Source organism: Antechinus flavipes, chromosome 1, assembly GCF_016432865.1.
Source record: "Antechinus flavipes isolate AdamAnt ecotype Samford, QLD, Australia chromosome 1, AdamAnt_v2, whole genome shotgun sequence".
Taxonomy (NCBI): domain Eukaryota; kingdom Metazoa; phylum Chordata; class Mammalia; order Dasyuromorphia; family Dasyuridae; genus Antechinus; species Antechinus flavipes.
In genome coordinates this window covers 625134036-625152692 of record NC_067398.1, presented here as the reverse complement: position 1 = coordinate 625152692, position 18657 = coordinate 625134036, and positions in this window count along the sequence as shown.

Here is an 18657-nt window from a genome sequence, read left to right as displayed (position 1 = left end):
TCTCTGCATCTTAAAGTTTTAAAGAATTGCCTAAAAGACAGAGTCAGTTGCTGATGTAGAATTTAATCCCAGCTCAGCCTGCCTCCAAGCTTATTTGCTATCTACTTCACCACAGTATCTCTCCCCATAAGTAAGACAAATACTAATATTCTTATTTTGCACAGAAGAAACTGAGACATATATAGGATAAGCTACTTATGAAGAATTAGTGACAGAACCAGGATTAGAATCCAAGTCTCCTGACTCACCACCCTATCCTAACCACTATTCTGGGGCCTTAAGTAAAAATTGTGAAGTGGGCTTAAGATGCCTCCAACAACCTTTGCCTAGTTTCAATGTCCCCTTTTCCCCCAATATCAGCTATAGGCAAGCTATGATCCAGACTTGTTTTCATTGGTTTAGAATCCTTCTGCACCCTGGAGATGGTTAAAAACCAATTTCCTTCCCTTTTTCAATACCATCTTTTCCCAGTGAAATGGATGGACTTGCATCTCTCATGATAGGCTCTGTATTCTTTGTAAAGTCTGACAGGTGACAGTTTGATGGACTCATCCCCCTCTATCAGAACAGCTAGCACAGTGGTTGCCTTAAAAAAATGCTCCCATTTTGCTGCTTTTACTCAGTATTTCAGTAAATACACTCAATTGGAAATCTGGAAACTTGGATTCTAGTCCTGACAATGATTTTCTCATTTATAAATTTATAAATATAACAAATATTTCCCATTAAGTAGTAAGGAAATTTATTAATCTTCTTTCCTCCTTACAGCTGATTACCATTGGCTTACACCAATACTTGCTCAAACCACTTATCAGTCTATTGCACCTAGTGTTCCACTCAATTTCACTGTGACTTTTCAAATTCTAATTAGACACCATTTCCCTATATGTGCTATCTTCCCATTAGAATGAAAGCTCCCTGAGGTCAAGGATTATCTTGTTTTTGTATTTGTATTTCTGGAATATAACCTTGGTGCTTTGCACATCTTAATGATTTAAAAAAAAAAAAATCAGATTAAAAACCTGTACACACTGCCTTAGTTCATCAAGCAAATTCTGAGTACTCCATCAAAAAAAAAAAAAGTCTTTATACTTTCTCTGGGATAACACTGTAGGATTGGGGAGGAGACAGCCCAGCTGTTCTCTGCTCTGAACAGATATCTGAAATTTTGCTTGTGGTTTTAAGCACCACAATTTACAAATATCACAGATAAGCTAGAACAGTTCCAGAAGAGAGTGATCAGAAAATCAGGGAATAAGTCACAAAAGGACCAAGTCAAGGAAATAAAGATATTTAATATTGAGAAGAAAGGACTTAGCAGGGAAGTCATCTTCAAGTTTTAGAAAGATCATCATCATGTGGAAGAAAGCTCAGGCTTAATCTGCTTGGCCCCCTAAGATCACCACTAGAAACAAGAAGCAGAAGATTCATAGAGACAGACTTAGACTTGACACCTTGTGGAAGTACAGGTTGGGTTACATACCCATTAGGGCACCTCAATTCTCTCAGATTCTTTGATTCTCTATTCCATCCAAGGGGTTGACAGTTACCCTGAAATCTCAGGGAAGATCTGTAGAAATGGACTCCACTCCCAAGAAGGTAGATGTGAGGCAAAAGCTCTTGGGTAAAAGAGAGGCTTCCTATAAATTGCATCTGGCCATCAGGTCATTCTCTCTCTCTCCTATTTCTCATAAACCGAGCAGCAGCATCAAATGAAATATGAGTTTATTCAGGTTTGGTGGGTTTCCTAATGTAGAGAAGGTGATAGCTGTAGACATATGGCAGGCAGGCGGCTTTCAGAAAGTTACTGTGAAAATTGAAGTCAAACGTTTTCCAGGCCAGCACTTTGTAGGTGGTCCAGGTTCCAAAACCATAAATCAACAGAGGGGTAACTATTTTTCCTGGCCCATCATGTGATATAATATAAAGTTATTGTGTTTGGAATGGTGATGGAAGTAGAGAGAGGAATTGGAATTTAGGGTGTGTTTTTTAACTTCCCACAAAATTCATAATATGTGATACTTCATAATATATGCTATATGTGTTTAAAATATACATTATATATAAAATATATGTATTTTATATAATATATGTATATGTATGCATGTATATATATGTATATATATACATATATATATATATATAAAAATTCTTCAAGAATTATTTTTTCAGTATATGTCCTTCTTCCATCTGTAAAATGAAGGGAATATTTTTCCCAACCATCAACCAATACTGATATGAAGATCAAATAAGATAATGGACATGAAATTAGTTTGGAAGCTCAAAATCTCTGCATGAAGTCTAATAAATGTATACAAATGATCAAAAATTTGCATGGAAAAACTAGAGAGATGGGCTAGTGGACAGAGAGCTGAGTCCCAAAGTCTGTAGACTGATGATTGAAAAAAGCATTAATTTAGCACTTGCTATGTGCTAAATACTGTTCTAAGGTCTATGGTTATTGTTTGCCTTTCATTCTTGAAGAGGATCATAACATCAGGGAGGAGATGCCATGACATACAAGTGACATGTTAAGTCAGGGAGGGCTGTGTAAAGTCGCCAGGCTCACTTTTCCCTCCAAAGACATCTGGGTCCAGTGTTAAGATATAGATCAGGATGACTGGAGGTGCCCCTGACTGCAATGGGAGACTTTAGCCTTTTAAGCTAAGGTCTTTCCAAGGTCTCAATTTGACTGAGATTGCACCAATACAGTGATTAAGACTAGGTAGCAATTGAGGAAAAGAATCTCCTCTTTATCCTAGTCCCCCAAAAAAACTAAATAAATAAATAAATGAAATCTGTAAGACCTTCAAGTTTCTGGTCAAAGCAAAAATGATGGCTGTTTACACTCAATCTGAGTTAATCAGGACTTGGCTTAGAACTGGCCAATTAGAATCAGCTTGCTTTTGCTTTAAGGCCTGGTCCTTAAGAAAGAGATCAAGCCAATGAACTCTGAGATATCTTGGAATGCTTCCTTCTTTCCTTCTTTCCTTCCTTCTTTCTTTCCTTCCTTCCTTCCTTCCTTCCCTTCCTCTTTCCTTTCCTCCATCTGTCCACAGAACATCATACCCTTATCGACAGATGCTCTTAAAAGTTAAGAGATATGGAGACAAAAAAAATCACACTCTCTACTGTCAAAGAATTTGCATGCTAATAGGTGGAGAGAACAAATCAAAGAAAGTTTAGCTGCAAGGAAAATGGGAAGCCCCAGAAATCCTTCTGGTACATTTGTGGCAAAGTCCATAAAAATAACAGTATTAGAGGATTTCAGGAATTACAGGAAGGTCACATGTAAAGCCTGCATCTCTATATCACACAGTAGCCAGACAGTAAGACTTTGTAAGTTTGACAGTAAGACCATTTCATTGAAAGAAAAGGGGTTGTCAACTCCCACCTCATCCAAGTCTTATGAACAGTTCAGCAGGATGCCTGAATCAGTAAAGTGGGGAGAGGAGTGCACCCCTTTGGTGATGAGTCTTCCTACCAGCTGACCACTCTGAATAGGGTTTGGGAATTCCAAAGTCTAAAGGAGAAGAAAAAGGGAAAATTAAAGAGGGTTCACATCCTATTCCTGGGGCACATTGGATGTATAACCTTGGGCAAGTCAGCTAACTGCTCTACTGAGGACAGTTCTATAAGAGTATAAATTACTCTCACTAAAAATGCCAATTTGCATGAATAGAAGATATTTCTTTATTTGTTGTTGTTCAGTCATGTCTAACTTTTTATGACCTTATTTGGAATTTTTTTGGCAAATATACTGGACTGGTTTTATCATTTCCTTCTCCAGTTCATTTTACAGATGAGGAAACTGAGACAAACAGAGTGAAGTGACTCACCCAGAGTCACACAGCTCTTAAGTGCCTGATTCTGGATTTGAACATGGCTCTTCCTGATTTCTGCTGTGCAACCTTCTTGCTGTCATTTTCTCACTGAGAAATTTTTATTCCAATGAAATCCCATCTTAGACTCCCACCAAAAGGCAGCCCCAGAAATAGGAGCTATTTTATAGTTTTTGTTGTTTCACATACATCCATGGTCAACAAGTTAATAATCAAATAGTCTGCTTGTGAATGATATGCCTTTCCAAACTTAAATAGGCTTTACATTTTCTTTCATGATTAAGTAACTGAATATTAGATTTGAGTTGTATACATCCAGGCTGGAAAGTAACCTTTATGAAGTATAAAGGTCCTCTCTGGTGGTAATTCATTGGATAAAATGATTACCAAGGGAATGATGTCTAGAAAATATTTGGACAGTGCAGAAAAGAGGCAAAATGTAGCCAGGCCTATTCAGTGGATCCATAATTCATGTTCTGCTATTTGTGACTCAACTGTCTCTCAGAATGCAATAGTAGTTATGTTACTGATGATATGTCTTGCAAATGCTCATTGTGAGTCATTTGTGTCTTTTAGCATTTCTTTTGTGTGTGAGGAAATAAATGTCTGTCCTGTACTTGATTCATATTCTATATTGAGTATCTTTCTCTTTTTCTCTTTGGGGAGACTTTAAACATAAGCTATAATATAATTTGTAATTAATTTTAACTGGGACACCAAAGTAATAAGCTAAAAAGTATGAAAAAAGTCAACATAACCCCTTTCATTAAAGGTTCCTTCTAGACCAGACCCAGTCCAGACCCATTATGTGGATACAGTGCAAGTGGGCTACTGAGTAAAAAGGGTGTCATTTACAGTCCTTTAGCCTTGATAAAAGTTTTTATTTTTAGATAAGGAAAGATTCCTAACAGTTAAAGCAGTCCCAAAATTGAATGGGATGCTTCAGAAAGCATTAGACTCCCCTTTCCTAAAAGTCTTTTTTAAAAGGTTAGATGACTACTCATTGGTTATGATATAGAGAGGATTCTTGTTCATTAATGAGTTGGACCAAATGGCCTCTGAAACTACTTTCAACTATGAGATTCTATGAAACTAAGATCCCTTCTAGCTTTAAAAATTATAGGATTCTGTGATAGTCTAGATTCTATAACATGGAAGAAAGGACAGGAGGAGAAAAAAAGAGGAGAGATAAAGAAAGAAAAGAAAAAAGAGAGAGAGAAATGAAATGAGGATGATATATAGCCATGGTAATAGGGCTTTAAAAAGATCTGGAAAAGAAAAAAGAATATATTTTTGCTCAATTGTTTGATTTTTTAAATTTTATTATTGTAGGACAACTCAAGCCTACAATTTAGTGACAATCAAATATAAAATTAATTTAATTAAATTTAAAAGTAGGAACATGGCACAAATGTTTGGGGTGATGTGGGATGCCTATATCATAACCACCTACATGTGTTTTGATCCTTACCTTTCCCCACTTCTTTTACTTGAAAAAGACCAAAAGAATCTTAGGCTGGGGGACAGCTGAGATAATCACATAACACATTTGATGAAATCCCACCTGAAATGAATCTGAAGACATAGCTTATTGGTGTGGTTCAGTAGTTTTTCAGTCATGGCTAAATTCTTCACAACTCTATGTGGGGTTTTCTTGGCAAACTTAAGTGGAGTGCTTTGCCATTTCCTTCTCCAGTTCATTTTACAGATGAGGAACTGAGGCAAACAAAATAAGTGATTTGCCCAGGATCACATAGCTAGTATATGTCTGAAACAAAATTTAAGCTTAGAGAAATAAATTTTCCTGACTCCAAACTCAGTGCTCTATCTATTGTACAAGGTCCCCATAAATCAAATAAAGAGTCCCAAAGAAAGGTAACAATATGAGATAGTAGGAAAAACAGTAGATTGGAATCAGGGCACCTATATTCAATCTTAGCTTTGCTGCTTTCTACCTGTTATCTAGCTTCTCTGAGTCCCAATTTTCTCAACTGTAAAATGAGAGTTGAACTAGATAATTTAACTATAAATTTCCTTCCATCTCAAATCTTTGATTTTGTAATTCTATGACTTTTTAACTCTAAGTCAGATACTGGTTTGGGAAAGGATTATTGGGCATGGTGAAGAAAAGGTTCAAGGATTGATTAAATGTCTGCAGGCTCTATTTATCTGGCTGGCTTTTCTGAACAGTTTGGCACCTATGAAATAAAGGCTCTTTATCTAGAGAAAAAATTCTAAGGCTCCTAGAACTGACTGATTCCTCTCTTGTTAAGGGGAGAAATGTGATTAGGGGTTTCACCCCAGCTATGGGAAGGGTTGAAGCTTAAGTCCATGGATACTTAATTAAAAAAATTAAAAGGTAGTAGAGCCCATTCTAAGATGATGCATTTCAAGCAATGGACTCCAACTGAATTCATATATTAAACACAATAGAAAATTCTCACAAAACATATGTCCAACCGTACAACATGTAGCCATAACCATGAGACCAGCATCTAGAAACCACAACCAGAGCAGTTGAGCACTACCTGGCTGAGGCTTATACATGTACAGGAAAGAGAATCAATAGGAATGATAGGGATTACACCACCAAAAATCACAAGCAATGCCATAGAATCAGTCTTGAATTCACAAGTTTTCCTGAGATGTATCCACTCTTCTGTGTTCTGTTTGCATGAGGGTATGCCTCAAGTTTATGGGGAACATGTTTTGTAACTATTTTTTCTTATTATGATATATTTTAATTCATTGTATCTTCTGGCTGATAAAGTAAACAGAGCTTGTGAGCTCTGGGGTTTTGAGTAGATAATGCTTTGAACCTGGAGTGATACTTGAATAGTAGAATCAAACTGCAAAGGACTGAAAAAAATGTTCAACATCAGAAGTTACATTAATCTTTTTGGTTTTGAATTTTTACCAGTGTAGATCCAGAACTCCTCTGAAAACTTTAGTCTTAGAGATGCTTGAGGTCACCTATCAATTAAGTGACTTGCCCAGGGTCATCCAGTCTGTGGATACCAGAGGCCAAAACTAGACCCAATTCTTTGTGATTTGGAGATCAGCTCTCTATCACCATACCATGACATTAGTATCATATTAATAGTTGGAAGTTGATTTGTTTTTGTTGTTGTCAATTCCTATCTGATAAGGAAAGCAGATTTAGAGCTGAAGGGAACCTTCAAGATTATTTCTTTCAATCCCCACATTTTACAGCTAAGTTGTCTGAGATCCAGAAAGGCAATGTGACACCTCAGTTACCCACATTGTGAATGGCAGAGCTGAGATATTAACTGACTCAAAAAGCAGTGCCCATTCATCTCGGTCACATTCCTTCCAGAAAATCCAAATGGAACAAAATTGGAAGTTTTACTTAAAGATCTAATTCATGTTTTATTGGTATTGACTAATTAGCATTTGTTTGTTGTAAAGGCTGGATTTGTTGTAATGATTTCTTCTTCTTCTTCTTCTTCTTCTTCTTCTTCTTCTTCTTCTTCTTCTTCTTCTTCTTCTTCTTCTTCTTCTTCTTCTTTTTAAATAGTCTCAAATCAGTAAATACTACTGCTCATACAAGGTGCTGAATTGGATCTCATCTCTTTAAAGCTAAATGGATAATTTTCATGATATCTCCCATTCATATAGTATTTTGCAACTTATAAAGTGCTTCCCTCAGAACCACCTTGTGAGATGGGTAGTATAATATTATTGATTCTATTTTAGAGATAAAGAAGTTAGGATGCATAGTGACTAACCAATTTTCCTTCAGTCATAGAGATACTAATGACAGAAAGAGAATTCATACCTGTCGGCTAACTTCAATCCAATATTCTTTCAACTTTGCATCTTGCCTCCTTCCTCAGAGAGATAGGAATTAGGAAAATAAGATCTAAAGTTAGAAGAAAGAACTTAGGAACACCATTTGAGAACTGGAAGTGACTATAAAGGACAACAAATAATCCAATTCTTTCATTTTACTGATGAGGATACAAAGTCCTGAACAACTTAAGTCACTTGCCCAAATTCTAACTTGATTGGATATAGAAGTGAAAAAAGATAAAAATCCACCTGAAATAAGTTCAGGAATATAGGCACAAATGCAATGAAAGGAGGATAAGGAGATAGCTCCAAGTACAGAATGAATTCAATATGCAGAACACTTGCTTTGACCTCCAGAACTAAACACCCTGTTGTGAACGCCCTTCCTACCACAATGATAAAGGGTTGGGAAAACTGCATACTCTGCTTTAAAGTCAGCTCAGTGATCACAATGGGGCCACAAACCACAGGTCTTTGGTTTCTCCCATTCCGTGCGCAGCCCACAGACAGGCTCACATTTTTTTGACCTGAATTTCAACTCTAGTATCCCAACTTGGAAGATGACTCAAAATCACCAAAAGCCAAGCACAATGTTTTGTATACAGTAAGTTCTCCAAAAATACTTGTTGATTTTAGAAAAATCAGCCAGATTGGAGGGGACAATAGAGTGGGCAATAGGGAGTCATTTGATTTTTTTGAGTGAAGGAATGGTGTGGTCAGCATGATGAATTAGGAAGGAAACTAAATCAGTGAAGAATTGGAGAAGAGATAGAATAGAAAAAGGTTATAAATATAAGGTGAACTAATTAGAAAAGGAGATATAGTCTTAAAGTCTTAAAGACTTAAAGACAAAAACAACTCTTTGAAAATTACAATTGGGCAAGGAAAAGCCACTGAAGCTATAAAAGATCAAGAAATAACAAAACAGACCATAAAGAATGAAAAAATATCTCTTCTTGTAAGATATCTTGTAAGATATGAAATATCTTATTTTTAAAAACAGATCTGCAGACTAGATCAAGAAGAGAAAATATAAGAATAATTGCACTACCTGAAAATTGTGACCAAAAAAAAAAAAAAAAAGAACCTTTAAACAATAATGCAAGAATAATCCAAAAAATTATCCTAGAGTGATAGAACATAAGGGGAAAGTAGAAATAGAAAAAAAAATTACCAATCACCACCTCAAAAAGTTCCTTTGTGGAAAACATGTAGGACTATTAATGTCAAATTTTGAACCCCCCCAATCAAAGAGAAAACTTTGCAAGAAACAAGGGAAAAAGCAATTCAAATATGCTAGAGCTACAATTAGAATTGTATAGGACTTATCAGCAGCCATACCAGCAATAAAAAGAACTAGTCTTGTAGCCAAAAATATCATATCCAGTAAAATTATCCATAATATCGAATTTTTAAAAATGGACATTCAATGAACTTGCAGATTTTCAGAATTTTCTTTCAATCAAAACCAAATTCAATAGAAAATTTGACATATAAGAACCAGTATCAAAGATTAATTTCATGGAATTTAACATGGACAAATTATTTATTTTTTACATACAATTGTATATTGTATATTTAAGATTGACATCAGCAATTGGGTAGTTCAAAAGAAAGATTTGGGCAGTTGAGTATGATCTGACTCTAAAAAGTAAAAGTAGTAATTATGTTATATAAATGAGGTACAGAGAGAGGAAGAATAGACACAGAGGTATTAGAGCAAGGAGAGCTGATAGTTCTGAAAACCTATTCATATCAAGAAATGGGTTAAATAAGCAACACTTCATATATGTCATAAGGAGCATAGCACCCTCCAAAATCTATAAAGAAATAAGGGGGAAGGAATGGGAAGAGGGGAAGAAAAGATGGGGGAAGAAGACAAGAGAGGGATTCATGGGTAAGGGAAGGTTAGGTAATAGCAAGACAAGTTAAGAAGCAGAATTAAAGTAAAATAGCAGGAATAGGAAAGAAAAGATATACAAACACTACAACAAAAATCAGCAGTAGAATTTATTAGAAAAAATATGGCTAATAATAATTGAACTTAGACAAAATCAAAGATTCAATCAAGAAAGAAATCTACAATATATGTCAGCCATACTAATATTCTTTTAGATGCATTTACATATGGGTAAATGCTTGTGTGTGTGTGTGTGTGTGTGTGTATATATATGTATATGTTTGTATGAATATTTGTAGATATGTATGCATGCTGCTTTATGTATGTGTATATATATATATATATATATATATATATGAGGGGGTCTGTGGATGAGTGTGAATGTATTTGTACACATAGGTATGTGGATATGGAGGGGGGTGTGTATACGTGTGTGTGTGTATATATATATATATATATATATATACATATACATATCTGTGCTTAACTATAGGTTGCTTAGGGAAGGTAGGGGATGATGAAATGAGGGAAAAAATTAAGTAAAAGAAGTGAATGTGGAGAATAAAAGAGCCAGCCTATAAGGAAGCAAAGCAAAGAAAAAAAAAAAAAAGATGTACACTCGTGAATATAATTTTCTTTTGCCAGTATAGACCTTGTTCCATTTTATTCCTCACATTTTATACTATTGTGAATCCCTGGCCTTTTATACAACCTTTAAAGTCATCTATACCTCCCAGTAGGACCATAGCTAGGACAAATTATACTTTCCCAGACCTCATATAAACATAGACATCTGGTTATAGTAAGAAAAGGAGCAGAAAGAAATCAAAGGGAAAGAGATAACTCAAAAGGGCCATACCTCCCAAGTGGGTTATGTGAATTAGATGGTGAAGGGGATCATGTTTCCAGGCAATTCACCATTACCTTGGTTCTGACAAATTTCAATCTACTTTCTTCACTGCCTTCCTGAGCCAATGACCTAGCTGCCTGATCCATATCTAAGGAATCCTGAGAGGAAAATAGTACCCTAGAGAGGAAGGGGAGAGACCAAGCTTGGTTCTCCAGCTGCCACCAAGTCAAGTAAACAAAAAGAAAAAACCTTAAAGTCTCCTCCCTGCCTAGAATCAGTGTCTCTGGGACAAAATGGCCATGAGTGATAGATAACTATCACTAAGATTTCCATAGCACTTTCAAGTTTACAAAATATTTTGTATTTACTTTACCTATTTTTATCCTTACTAGGCTCATAGGAGATAGGTATCACTATTATTATTATTCCCTTTATAAAGGTGAAGAGGCTAACTAGATGGGGAAGTAGATAGGATGCTGGACTTGGAGACAGGAAAATTCTTCCTGAATTCAAATCCAGTCTCAGACTTTGACTCAGTTCCTCATCAACAAAATCTCTGGAGAAGGAAATGAATACCACCCCAGTATCTTTGCCAATAAAACTCCAGATGGGATCACAGAGTCATGACACAACTGGAAAATAACTTGAAAAAGGTGAGAAAAGTGAGACTGGGAAAGTGACATGATTGCCTAAGGTTATTCATTGAGTAAGTAGCAGAACAAATTTGAAAGACTATCTCCTGGCTCCAGAGCCAGTAATTTTCTCTTGCCTATAATAGGTACCAGTCAGTCTAACATGCATTTATTAAGTACTTAGTATTTACCAGGCACTATGTCATGAGTGCTGGGAATATATGTCATATTATCTCTATATATGTTTCTTTGATGCCCTTAAATAAAGTAATTAAGGTTTACCCTTAAATTAAAGTGATGACTTTAAATAAAGTAAAACCTTTTCAAAAAATCCGAACTCTGTCAGATGCTTTTAGAGGAGGAAAGGAGGTGGCCACAGGAAAATCTGGGGTAATTTGGGTACCCTGAAGGTCTAGAATAATGACTGACAGTAGCAGTAGAGAGATATCAAAGATGTAGCAATTCCAATAGTTTTGGGACACTGCTAATAATGGTCCCATCAACATAGCAAGATCTTCCGATTTTGCTTGCATAGGTTACAATGTATCTCTTTCTCTAAGCATCTGATTTTTTGTCAAATCCCATTTGGGGTTTTCTTGGTAAAAGTACTGGAGTGGTTTGTCTTTTCCTTCTCCAGCTCATTTTATAGACAAGGAAATTGAGGCAAACAGGATTAAGTGACTTTCTCAAGGTCACCCAGCTAGTAAATATCTGAGACTAGATTTGAATTCAGGAAAATGATGCTTCCTAACTCCAGAGCAAGCAATATCTATGGAGTCACCTAGCTGCCCATTTCTAATTTAATAAGTCTTAAAGAATTGCCCAGATCTCAAAGAGATAAAATGATTTGCTCATGGGTACACTCATAAAAAGTATTAGTGATAGAATTTGAACCTGGTTTTCTTGAGTTCAAGTCCAATACCAAGCGTGTTCGTTTTAATAGAAGGAATAAAATCCCAGGGAGGATTTAGGCTAATAACTTTTCTTCCTTCCTGAATTTATTTTCCTCATAGGATCTCTCTATATGCTCTTCACATGGTCGCTGAAAGTGACCATAAAGGATCAGGTAATTCATGGAAACATAGATTGAGGGCTAGAAGTGACCTTGATAGTCACTGAATGCTACCTTTAGCTTTATACTTGTGAAAATGGAGACAAAGACTAAATTATTTGCTCAAGGTCAAACAACCAGTAAATGTCTGAAGCAGGAATCAAAATCCCAGGTCTTTTTAATTCCCAATCTATTCCTTTATCCATCTAATTTTATCTCAATTTTATAAACAAGAAAACTGAGGTTCAAAGAAGCTATTTAATTTGCTCAAGTCATAGAGATAATACATTAGATCCAGGGTTTGCATCTTATCACATATTCAGGGTTTTCTTGTCACATATCCAGAACTCTTTATACTCCAACAATATTGTAGGGAGACTTCAAAGCACATGTCCCAGGGTATTCAACCATATTTGCCATATCCTAGGATGGTCGTCCCTATATCCTTAGTGTATCAATGGGTTTTTATTTTCTGAAGTTCTGGGATGAAGTCAGGTAGTCCTTGTGATAAATATTTTATTTCTGGACTCCCAAGAAGCATCAGGATCTTTCATCAGCCATACTCCTTTCCAAATGACTTCAAAACTGGAAATTGATAGCCCCTTGAAAATATTAATACAAAAATTGTACCAGCCCACTCCCTGTCCCAGAAGACACATCACTAATGAAATGAGTGTTTGTTCCTTTTTTCTTCCTGTTCCTGCATCATAAATTCTAACTCTTTCAGGCCCAGTGGGTAGGAGGCTACTTCTCAGACTGATTTACCACACAAACTTCAAAAATTATCTAGTTCATTACTGAAGCACAGAAAGATCCTGACACCTATGTGTTCTCCCAATACCCTTCCTCAGCTGCTTCTCTTCCCAATGCATCCAGCAGCACCATTCTTTTGGGGTGATACTTTAATCTAATCTGCACCACTTACTGGACTCAGTCATGAGTCATTTTTGTTCTCTCATCACTACCCCCTGCAATTCTTTCAGTAATACAACAATGAGCCACTTGAGATCATTCCTGTCCTTGAGGTCTATACTTGAGGCCATCTGGTAGTCAGGATATGCCAAAGTCACAAATTAGACCTGAGCACTCTTTGTCATAACCCTCATGATTGCTACTCTACCAGGAAAATTTAGGACATTATTCACTGTTCTAAGTATTACATTAGAATTCTCTCTTTCATTGTCCCTTTACTAAAGAGACCTGCCTGGAAGGTCTGCGATCATTGTATTAGATAATACTACATATGACAATCAGAATAATGTTATTCCTTATTATTCATTATAATAACTTGCTTTTGGGGGGATAAAAATGCATGCTGATTTTAAAAACCAGAAAGCAGTACTCCATAAGTCCTTGACTCTGAAGAGTAGAAATTATCTGGATTCACTATCCTCATCCTTTTCATTGCCATTATCAACAGCTACTGTTAGATTTGTAAAGAAATAGGAAAATACAGTGGCAGGCATAAGACAAAATTCTACCATTCTACTAGAGAACAGAAAGATACAAGAACATAAAAATACATATTTCAATGGATCTTATTCTTGTACACTCCTTCCAAAGGTATAGATCACAAGTCATTCAAGTTTTTTTTATACCATGGTATTTGAGTTCAGATCTTCTCATAAATTCTTCATTAAACATTTGTCCAGTAAACTAGAGTACTTCCTCCAACTTTATACATACATCAGTGGAAAATACAGATTGAAGATTAGTGGACCTTGATGACTGCTTTCAGCCATTTGAATGGATGTCAAATGGAGGAGAGATTATATTTGTTTTGTTTGGTGCCAAAGGAAAAACCTAGAGGAAATGGGGAGAAATTTCAAGGAAACTGTTGTTTGTTGTTATTGTTGATCATCCTTTATTCTTGAAGAGGACCAATGACATCAGGAGGGTGATGTCTTGACTAGCAAGTGAATTGGATTTAAATGATGTAGGGCTGTGCAAAGTCATCAGCCTCACCTTGTATTTCCAGAATCATTAGAATTCAATGACAAAACATAGGTCAAAATGATTGGTAATGATCCCTTTCAAGGAGGTAGATTTAGGCTCAATGCCTACACAATCTCTGGGCTTGTGGAGGATTGTGAAGGATCTCTGAGATCCCCCTCCTGATTGAAGATTCTGTGATTTCATGCATTTCATATATTAGCCTGCCCTTGATTACCTGGAAACCAAAAAGAGCTATATAAATGTGTTATTATTTTCATCTGCAACTACTGTTCTTCACTCTTTCTATATTACTAGCTCAATTCTTTTTGCAATAGATGAAATGTAAAATTTAAATAAGAGGCCCCGCTTTCATAGAGCTTATATTATATTTTATATTATTTTTATTTTAACAGTCAATATTTCAATGGATGGGTTGTCCCACCAGTGACAGAAATCATAACTCATGCACAGCTTTTCAGCCTGTCTTTTTCTTGGTCACACACTGGACTTTCCTACAATATGGGGACTATGAATATCCTCCTTTACTCTTAATATATTATTAGTCAAATTTTTCTAGCCACCATTTCTTTGATGATATTTTTTACAACTGCCTATTCACTGTTCTGCGGCCAAGAAAATCTCAAATAGGGTCAGACACGATGAAATAACAAGAACAATTCACATTTTCTACATTTTCTTATATCTGGACAATCAACAGGTCTTTTGAATCTTCTTTCAGTGATCTTTCCATTACATCATTAAAAGACCAAGAAGAGTGACTCAACATCTGATGAATGACACAAGTAAGGGTTTCTGGAAGAGCTGTAATAGGAAAATAGAAAGAACAAGGAACTGAGGACTTTTCTGACACTTGGGTAGTAAATAACCTCAATTTATAAATCATGCCCTTATTTGTAGAATTTGCCATCAGCATTAAAAATTCTGACACTGACAGTTTAATATTTAGCTTTTATAAGTTGGTTAGAGCTGGCTCTAGCAAACCCCTTCCCCTGAATTATCTTCTCATTCTAAATGTATGATCCTAGGATGCTACATGTATGAAGAAATGAAAGGGATATTTTTGTTTTAGACAAGGACTCCTTAAACTTTTTCTACTCTTAACCCATTTTCACCCCCCAAAAAAAAATTTATGCAATGCAAGGTATATAAGTAGATAAAATAGGTATATAATCAAACATTTACTGACAATAAAACCATTTCATGACACCTACATTTAGTTACATGATCCCATGTGGGGTCATAACCCACAGTTAAAGGTGCTGTGTTTTAGACTACTAGGTGAATTTTTATCTGAAATCAGAGATCAACAGGAATCATAGTGTTAAGCAAGAGGCTTCAGAATGAAGGCCTCCTTCTTTGACCCTGAATTTTAACAAATAAAAAACAACAGTATCTCCTGATATGATAGGGAAATCTGAAGTATTCCCACCTACCATATTGAATTAGATCTGAAAATAGAACAGTTTCTTTTCTTGAAAGGAATAAGTAAATATGATAGAGGAAAGGAAAAGGGAAACTTAAGAAATGTAAAAATTGTTTTTGTTCAGTCATTTCAGTTGTGTTGAATTCTTTGTGACCCCATTTGATATTGTCTTGGCAGAGATATTGAAGAGGTTTGCTATTTTCTTCTCCAGCTCATTTTACATATGAAAAAACTGAGACAAGGAAAGTTAAGTGACTTGCCCAGGGTCACATAGCTATTAAGTATCTGGGGCCAGATTTTAACTCAGGAAGATGAGTCTTCCTGACTCTAGTCTAATACTCTGTCCACACATAGTACATCAAAATAAGTCATGCAATCACTAGAAGTAGAATCATAAGAAAGAGATCTACCTAATTTTTATTTTGTTTTAAGTTTTGTTTTTGTTTTGTGAGACTGGCTCTTTGTATCTCATCTAGGCAAAAAATACAGCAGACACTTACATCCTGATTCTACTGATGATCTACTTGAAGCTTTGATCTGCTCCCTATCTAGATTCCTTCATCTTTTCTCAGACTGGAGCCCCATTCCACCTCCACGGGCTCAGTTTATTGGCACCACACTTAGTGTGGCAACCTGATTGGCTTTTGCTCCACTGCGGCTCACACCTCCAAAGTGCAAATAATTCAGTGGATCCTCAGCCTCCCAGGAAACCAGTAGTGCAGACATGGTCTACCCCACTCAGAAGGAGCACTACATTACACAGAACTGTTAGTGAATTGTAGGAGGAATAGAGGAAGGGGCTGCAATAACCAGTGCTGCTTCCTAGGAGCTTAGGAGAGCTCTAGGTAAAACCATGTGATGAAGAACCATGAACAGCAATAGCTTCTGGGAGCATGACTGAATTCATGCAGGTCATAGGATAAAGGAGCCTGCTGGGCAGGTATCATTATTTTTCATAATCTCTTTTGTGATTTCCATTTTTCTTTTAACTTTAAATTAATCTTATTTTCACATTTGTGAATCATATAGTTATAGGAGATAAAAGGTGGGATTGGTTTTCTAGTGCGTTCCAAGATTTCGGGGGGGGAGGGGGTAGAAGGGCAAGAAGATGAAAAGAATTCCAATGATCCAAAAAGATGGGAAATTCCCATAAGTACCCAGACCAATGTGAGATCTTCTGACATAAAGGTTATATACTATATGAGTTTTGGAAAAATCTGTAGTCCCTTATTTTTTCTAATTCTCCTCCTCCACATCTTCCTTCCAGAAAACTTTGCCTGTTTCACTCACCAAGCATTGGGTCAGTATCCCTGGCCCCTTCATTGTGTAGTGAAAAGAGCACTGAATGGGAACTCAAAAGACCTAGGTTCTAGTACTTCTCTGTCACTAACTTGACCAGGCTTTTAAAGACAAGACTAAAACTATGGAAGCAAGAGAACTGGCTAAGATAGAAAGGTGGTGTGACATGTTTAAAAAATACAAACTAAAGAATCAGAAGACCTTGGTTTGCATTACTATCTATGTGATCTTTCAAAAGTCAACTCTTCTCTTTAAAATAAATTTTCATCAGCTCAAAAGAGGAGTTCTTGCTTCACTCAAATGAAATAATAGAAATAACCATAAAACCAAATATTTGTTATTATTATTCAGTTATGTTGAATTATTCATGATGGCATTTGTTTTGTTTTGTTTTGTTTTGTTTAATAAAGACATTGGAGTGGTTTGCCATTTCCTTGTTCAGCTCATTTTATAGATGAGGAAAACAGGGTGAAGTGACTTGCTCATGGTCATAGATCAGCATTTGAACTTAGCAAGCTGAGTGCTCCATGTACTGTACCACCTAGCTACCTAAAATTTAACATCAATATAAGCTATTATACAGATAGAGTTTTCAAAGACACCTGGTCTTTTAGAGTGGGCAGGAAGATTAAAACATGTATTTCTAATATTGAAAAGGCCTTCATTCATCACAAACTAAATTTTTTCACTTTACAGAAGTCACAGAAGCTCACAGAGGGAAAATAATATAGCCAACATTAAACAGCAAACTAGTTAAGAACTGAGCCAGAACTCTGAACTTGAAACAAAGCTTACAAGGTGCCAAGTCAGTGGAATTGATAAAGACAATGAATGATTGTCTAGTTTAGCATGGTGCTTAATAGTTCTCTAAGTTCAGTATGATTGATTTAATCTTACAACAAATAATGGTTTCCTAGTGATATAATGATTGGTTTATACTCAATGTAGAGCATATAAACTGGGAGCTCAAGCTCTAGGAGGGAAGGAGAGAGGTTAAATTCCATCTTCAGTCAGGCTCCTAGTGGCTGGGTTGGCCTCTTGCATTTTCTTCACTGAAACCAAGTCCCATCTGAAGGGCATGAGAAAGTTAAGTGAGCACCAGGCAAAAGAGACAATAAGCTCAGCTAACTTTTTTTTTAAGAAAAGCCTGAGAGTTCCTCAAAGAGCTCAAGATCCTCAGACCAATGCCCTTTCTAGCACAACACTTTATCTCAATTCATGCAAATATAACATAGATTTGGGGGATAGCTTAAATGCTTTCTCATCAAAGGATTTCATCTATCCACTCTCACAAACGAAGTAGCTGGCATTAAGATCATCTGTCACACAATTGCACAATCTGAGGTTATGTCATACTTTTAAGTTGGAGATGTTACTTCTTAATACACTATCTCTTCACCTATTACATGTCCAATAGAAGCCAAGCTGACAAAAAAATGAAAAATAGTGAAAAATAGTCTATGCCTGGCATAACATTCTCTTGGAAAAAAATATTCTTAAAGTTAATCACCACTGAAATATATAACTATAAAAATATGAATTTAGGCATGCACTTCCCCCAAAAAATACAAAAAGATGAAACAATAAACGGCTTATTTCTTGTTTCCAATGTGCATCTTATTAAGATAGTAACAAAATTTCATTACTTTTTCAGTGACTCCCCTTCCAAATTTCTGCTCGTTGCCAGCATCAAGCGTTTGTTCCTATTATTGCTGCAGTTTGTGTGCAAATTGTTCTTTTGATTTCACTTTCTTCAATCTGCATTGACAAAGCCAAAATCACAAATCACTTGGGAAGAAATTCATTATTCAAGAAAAAACTGTTGGGAAATTTGCCTAGAAGGATGATGAAAAATAGATTAGATCCACATCTCACATAATATACCACAATA